Source organism: Haliaeetus leucocephalus, unplaced genomic scaffold (genome assembly GCF_000737465.1).
Source record: "Haliaeetus leucocephalus isolate CR32 unplaced genomic scaffold, Haliaeetus_leucocephalus-4.0 Scaffold566, whole genome shotgun sequence".
Lineage (NCBI taxonomy): Eukaryota > Metazoa > Chordata > Aves > Accipitriformes > Accipitridae > Haliaeetus > Haliaeetus leucocephalus.
The window spans coordinates 985,019-992,059 of NW_010973002.1; positions in this window are offsets into that span (position 1 = coordinate 985,019).

The following is a 7,041-nucleotide window of genomic DNA, read 5'->3' on the forward strand; positions in this document are numbered from 1 at the left end:
CCGCGCCGCCACGCGCGGGGCCCGCCACAAATCCTTTTAGGGGGATAGAGAGAGAGATACACGCCCCTGTATAATGTGTCTGAACTTGCAAGGCAGAGCGCGGGGCGGGTTGTGCTCCGCTACTTCTCTGGCGGTGGCAGGAGCCAGGCGAGGCTGGCCTGGGGGCAGAAATCGGTAAAAACCGGTGCCCGTCTGGGCAATGCCGGTGCGGTGCAAGGAGCCGCCGGTGATGTGAGCGGCGGGCCGGTTTGGTCGAGCACAAAGAGAGGTTTCCTTTCGCCGCCTGTCTCCTGCGGTGGTCTGCAGCTCTAATTAGAGCTATTGGGGGACCTTTACGGTACATTTAGAGGGTATCATATACCGCCCTAGCTGTGCGCTTCTAGCCTTACATTTCTGAAATTCAAAAGGACCCACCTCTGCAGGGATCAGCGCAGAGCGCTTTCCGACCCTCAGATCTGACTGGAACGCATTGCGTGCAATAACTTATATGAGAAGTACCTGCAGGAGCGGGATCTGTTTTCCCGGAGGCTGTCGTGTCGGGGGCTTTGCGCTCCGTGCGGGATTTTAGCTTTCCCGCCGTGTGCGGGCGCGTTCTCCGCCCGCAGCTCTCGGGGCGCGCAGGGGCCGCGGAGGGCTGCGGTTTCTCAGGACGCGGGAAACCCGCGGCCGCGGAGCGTGGGAATATGGACTCCGTCCCTTCGGAGGCCAGTCAGGGACTTTCTGAGCGAGATTTCTCCCGTCCCGCTGGGAAAATAGCCGGGGAGAGGTACTTAAGTGGCAGCCGGTTTCCAGGCCGTGCAGTTGGGCTGTACTTTGGGGTGACAGCCTGTCCCCGTGAGGTGACGGGGGACAGCCCCCCTGTGACAAGGGCCCGGCCTGTCCGCGGCCTGCGGCGCCGGGCGAGGGACGACGGGCAAAGACCCACGGGCGCAAGAGCGCCCGAGGAGGGGCAATAACCCGTCCCCGGCGGGCAGGGCCTTGGGCTGCCCACGGGCGAGGGGAGCCGGGTGGGACGCCCCTCGCCGCTGGGGAGCCGGCAGCCTCCGCGACCCCCGGCCTGGGATTTTCAGCGGGGCTGGAGCAGGCAGCAAACCCCCGTGCTGGGGCTGCCGGAGCCGCAGGCAGCCGCTCTTCCCCCTTGCACCGTGCGCGGAGGTCGGGGGCTGCGGGCTGGCTCCGGGGGCCGGTCTCCCACCGGCCGTACCTGCCGTCCGCGGGCAGATAGCGGCCGGGCTGCCTTGGCTGCAGACACCGGCCAGTCGCCTGTCCTCCGCCTCATTGCGACGCTTTCTCCCGAAGGAGCTAAATTGCCTGCAGAATGCCACTTGCGAATTACACTTGTTCTCGCTCCGAGTGAATAATTCTATTTATTCCGTTATATTTCGCAACCTGTATAATTATTGCATGAGACACGCCGCAAATTACATGTGTTGCAGGTCGGAGATGAGGGTGGTAGGCAGGATTCGAGTCCTCTGTATCTTAGGCAGGATCTTCTATTTTCACACCGTGCCCCAGAGCGATAGAATTCAGAAACCCACATCGAGAATATGGCCGACATTAGTAAAATAACAGCTTTTTTTTTTTTTTTTTTAAAAAGGTAACTCTTAATCGGAGCTAGCGTTTGAAGATTATGTTTTCACACTGAACTGCCTACCGTTCAAATCTGCTAAGCATTTCTAGACTGACCATGGATTAGCGAATCTAAATTCCCACTACCGTTCAAATAGCTCTGCCGCATATATATTTCACAGGGTAAAAAGGGGAGCGTTTGACTCGCGATCGCTGGCAGGAGTAAGGTAACATTTTGGATCGGACCCCTGCTACCCTGGAAGTCAGCGTCCAGGCTCTCAGCAGGAGCAGCAGGTCCTGTCTCCCGGCCCTGCGGCGGAGGAGAGTCCCCGGCGGGGGAGCAGGATCGGGCCCGTGGAGGACTGGCGGCGGAGCTCCCCCACCCCGCCGGGGTGTCTCCCTCGGACACCCGGGCGGGCGGCGGCAGCTCCGCGCCCGGTCCCGCGGGGCCGACGGCTCCTCTCGGACCCGCTGCCTTCTCCTCGGGCCCGGCTCCAGGCTCCGCTCGGGAAACGTCCCCCGGGGGCGAGTGGCTCGGGCAGGTGAGTAAAGGCCGGGAGCTCCGTGCCTTGCTCACGCGGGCACCCCCAGGGAGGGGGGCGCGGGCAGCGGCGGTGCCCGGCGGAGCCCTCCGCGCCGCGGCCGTGCGGCGGTTCAGGGCACCGAGACGGGGGTGTCTGCGGTTTTCGGGTCGCGGAAGATTCCCCGTCCGCCGGGCTTGCGTGCCCGCCCGCCCCCGCCTCGGTCCTCCCGCGTCTCTGCCCACCCACGGCTGCACCCACGCGGCCCTCCGCGCCCCCAGCCCGCCGGCCCTCCACCGGGCAGAGGTGGCCTCGGAGCGTGCGGGAGAGCGGGTGTGTAGGTGTGTGTGCTCGTGTTATTTATTACCTTCATTTACCGTCCAAAAGCTGTTGGCACATACATTTTCAAGTACAAATTGCTGTTGTATTACATATTCCCCTCTCACCAATCTGCCGCCAGCGTCCTAAAATACATCCCTAATATGTTTTACAAGTAAATATGTCACCAACGAAAATAATTAAGCAACGTGATACATTACTTCACGACGTCCGTCCCTGTACGCCGTTCGGAGAGAATGACTATTTATATTCCCCGCGTTACTGAGAATGTTTTAAAATGGTGGTGGGGAACTTATTGTGCCTGGCTTGCCGCGTAGAGTTATATGTGCGAGGAGTTTTATTTGCAGACGTTAAAAAAAAAAAAGTGCCGGAAGAAGGATTTGAAAAGAAAACAAACAAAAATTAAAAAAACAAAACCTACGTAGACAAAGTAGGGGTCTCTATTTTCTCAGCTCCCCTAGAAATTAAATTGTTACGTATAACATTTTAGCGGATGTGCAGAGGGACGCAAGGGACAGAGGGAGCAAGTTATTACTGTATATTTAGCGTATTTATTGAAACATTAATGTCAGAGCAGTATTTCATTCCCAGTGTAAAACGCAAAACATAACTAAAGACAAAAAAGATTAGTTCAGTTTCACTTCAAGTAATTCTTGCGGGATTCACGATGTATACTTTAATTCCCAGTGTCTGGATACGTTGGTTTCTAATCACCTAATTCTGGGCGTCCTTGGTCCCTCAGACTTGAAATTCCCATGGACAGAACGTGGCCTTACGTCTTTGATGCGGACAGACGGGTACAGCAAATGTTTTGTATTTTTTCCCACCAAGAGAATAATCCGGTATTTTATCTATCCCCGCCTCGAGCTCTTGGCAGTAGCAAAGATGGTTTGCTATGGGAAATAAACCTTGACAGGAGCATATTTCCGAAAAAGAATGATAAGTAGAACTGCAAAGCTATATCTTTTTCGGCCGCATTTTGCTCAGAAAGACTCCCGCTTAAAAACCCTCGCTAGCTGTGATGGCCTCTGAAGCAAACAGAAAAAATACGGTGCTCAATATCGAAATGCTCAGCAAAGAAAATCGCCCATGGCTTCCAGAGCAGCGACTTTATTTTGTATGCGTGTGAACGAACGGGTAAGCATCTCGGCCTTTAGCCTATAAATTAAAGTTATTTAGAAAAAAAAATGGCTATGGCTTAAATAAAACCCCATTTCTGGTGCATTTCAGCATTCTCCGTGGGCAGCGTTAGCAATAAAATCAAGACAGCGTTTAATACAAAAAAAATATTGGCAGGCGCTAAAAGGCCGTTTGTTGCCATTCATAACTTTTAGATGCGTTTTAATGCACTTTAATGATGATTTGAAGAGATGGCCTTGCCCGTTCTCGGCCGGTAAAGGAGTCCAAAAAGAAGAGGAGGGGGGACCAGGGGGTGGCTTTTCCGCGTGGGCCGGCGGGGCCGTGGGGCGGTGGGTGCTGGCCGGGCCGATGTGCCCCGGCCGCGGGTGTTTTAACCACGCCGTGAGCCCTTCCCTGCCCCCCCGCGGGTCCCCTCCCCCTTGAATGCAGTTGATTCATGAACTAGGGGACGAAATGCAAATGTTCATTAAGTCTTTCCTCCCTCCCTCCTCCCTCCGGCCTCCCTCCCGCCTCCGCACCCCCTCAAAAAAAAAAAAAAATTTTTTTTTTCTCCAGTGAATAGCTCCAACATGGCGTGCTGAAAGGCAGAAGCTTTGCCCGTTCCTAGATCTGAACTGTGATTAAACATCCCCAAAGAGAGCATCTCTCTTCCTCCCGCCGCTCCCCCCTCCCCTCCCCGTAGCGTAGAGGAAAGCGCCCTCTTCTACGTAGGAAAGGTCAAGTCCTACAACGCACAACCCACGGTCATTACTGTACTGTGACCCAGGGTGTACTGGGGAGGAACGGCCGGGTATCCCGTGATCAAAAACACTGGGACTTTTTTTTTTTTTTTGTGCCTCCTTCTCGTGCAATGGGAATCCGTGGAATTAGACAGCATTTTAAGCCTCCTGCAATCACCTTGTGTGCAAATCGCCATCGGAAATCCTAGGGGACCAGGAGAGACAGAGAGAGAGGAAAAAAATAAATAGCGATAATAGTAGTAGTAGTAACAGCAATAACCGTCATTAGCCTGTAATGTTGCTGCATTTTGCCTGAAGCTGGCAGGAAGGACGATGTGACCCAGTGGCTAGCTTTCTCTCCGTCTAAAGGCAGACCAACAACTAGAACAAAAAAAATATAAAACCCCAAATCAACAGCAACCCGAGTCACTGAGAGACCGAGAAGGAATGTTTTGTGGACCGGGTGTATTTAATCTGTAAGGGAGGAAACCAAAAAATGTGCAATCCATCCTCATTGATCTGGAGGTCTACAGCCCAGCGCGGGATCCTAGCTGTCAGTCTCCGTGGGGATATATTTTTGCACAGGCGAGAGACTTCTGGATGCTGGGGTAAGATTTTCGTGCTCTTCCTGGAAGCGGCTGAATGTTTCTCCTCTCCCCTTGCTCGGTGGTGAATTAAGCAAACAAGCCAACAACAAACACCCACTCAGTCCCCCCACAAAGCCCCCTGCATGACTGGAGCAAAGTCATTTGGAAGGCCTTTGTGGAGGGTTTCCCAGGCCCCCGCTCTCCCCCCAGCCCACCCACCCACCCACCCACCCCGTTCCCTTTCTCCCACGGTGTACGAGGCCGAAGTGCCGCTTCTGCTGCGGGGACCTGGGTGAAGGCGGCTGCCCGGGCTGATGCTAATAGAGCCGAAGAGCCCGTTGAGAAAAGTAAGACTGCTTCTCCTAGCCTGGGTGCTGGCTCCACCTTTCCCAAAGATGCTGCTTCCCAGCCTAGCATAGGTGGAAAGCAAAGAAGGCTCTTGGCAGGAAAGTGGGCCAGGAGGGGCTGGGGTCAGAGCCCAAGACGCGGGCAGGCTTGCAGATAGAGCTGCTGGTCGCTTGGCTTTGTGCTGCGCCGGGTTGTCTTGCAAAGTTGGGTCAGGCTGCATGGAAAAGCGGCTCCTGGATTTTATTGCCGGTTGGTTTATTCCCGTGTGCTTGCCTCTGAAATTATTTTCGTCGTTCAAGAGCCGGGCAGGAGGGTGGACGGCTCTGTGTGGAAGAGAGCGGGGGAAGGATGTTTAACCTGTCTGCTTTTCGACGTTGCCTGCGCGTATCTAGAGAGAAAAATGCCAGCCGGGTGTTGTAACCTGCCAGTTTAAATTAATCTGAACTTCGTCGTAATCGCCTTGATTTGAACGCACCAAGCAAAGTGCTTTCATTTATTCCTGATCGTATAAATCCGCCTCTCTAGTCGGCTTGGGCTAGGACTAATGGAGAAGCGGGGGGTTAAGTCTGGTTTTAGCCTTCGAAATGCCCTCGGGCAGACATCAAAAATGATAGATTTTAATACAAAGCAATCTCGGATGGGCTTCGTCTCCAGCTAGTGGTTGGTTTATGTTTAAATACGTGAGGGTTTGTAAAATGAAAATACCGTGCTGTATGGACACTTTATGGGAAAATAAAACCGAAAGAGAAAGGACGAGTAACCCACATATCCCGCCTGGCCTCATTCGGGGGGTTCTGCCCAAATTCCCCCGGCCTGCGCGGCGTGGACTTGTCGTGCTGATGCGCCCCGATTTCTGTAAGAAGTGCTATTAGTATCGGCGGTTTTTGAAGAATCGGGAAAGGGAAATAAGCGGGACCGTGAGCGCCTTTCCACCCCGGCATAGGCAAAGCAGCCATATTAGGCTTAGAGGGAGAGCTATTTTTATGGGTATCTTTGCGTGCCATATGAAAGAACAGAGAAGACGCGGTCCTTACAGAGCCGGCTGAGCTGTACGTGGGCATACGATTGCATCCTCAACTGCAGCGTGGATTTGAAGCTCGTGTTAGACAAATAGCTCCCTATAAACGTTACACAAGTACAGGTACCTTCATTATAATGCAATTCTAAGAGTCCATCAAAATATGAAGTTGGGGCTTTGAAGTCGTTGATTTGACAGCCCCAGTATAGTGATACTTCCTGTACCCGCCCCCTAAAACAATCCTTGATGAAGAAATATCTTTACTTCGGTGGGTTTCACGGTATGTGAATAAGGCTCTCCTATAAAGTTAGCAGTGTGGTACAGTAAAATCTGATGTGTTTCTTGGCGAGTTGGGCAAAATAAAAAGAAAAACAAAAATTGAAATACCTTTATAAATCATTGTTAAAATTCAGTGCGCATTGGAGAGAACCTTATATACTGTAAAATTCAATTTAGCTTAGAATCCCAGTCGATTACCTTGACTTGAATTTCTGTGGCAAAGTGTGGATCTTGGCATCCCAGGAACAGTCTAGCTACGACGAGCTTGTCTCGGCATTGAGGCAATTCACTTTCTGTAGCTTTCTGCTCTTTAATCTAGAGGGTACATTATATATCTCATAACTCTGGTGTGTTGTTTGCATCCTAAATTAGTAGGCAGAAAAATACTCGTTTGTCAGAGGCAACGCAGTAGGATTTTTTTCCTCCCACTGAATATATTTCCTGGATTAACAAATCTAAGGTCAAGTTCAAGGCATCATTTGTAGCAATACTTTTAAATGTAAGTCGACATGGGAATGTTT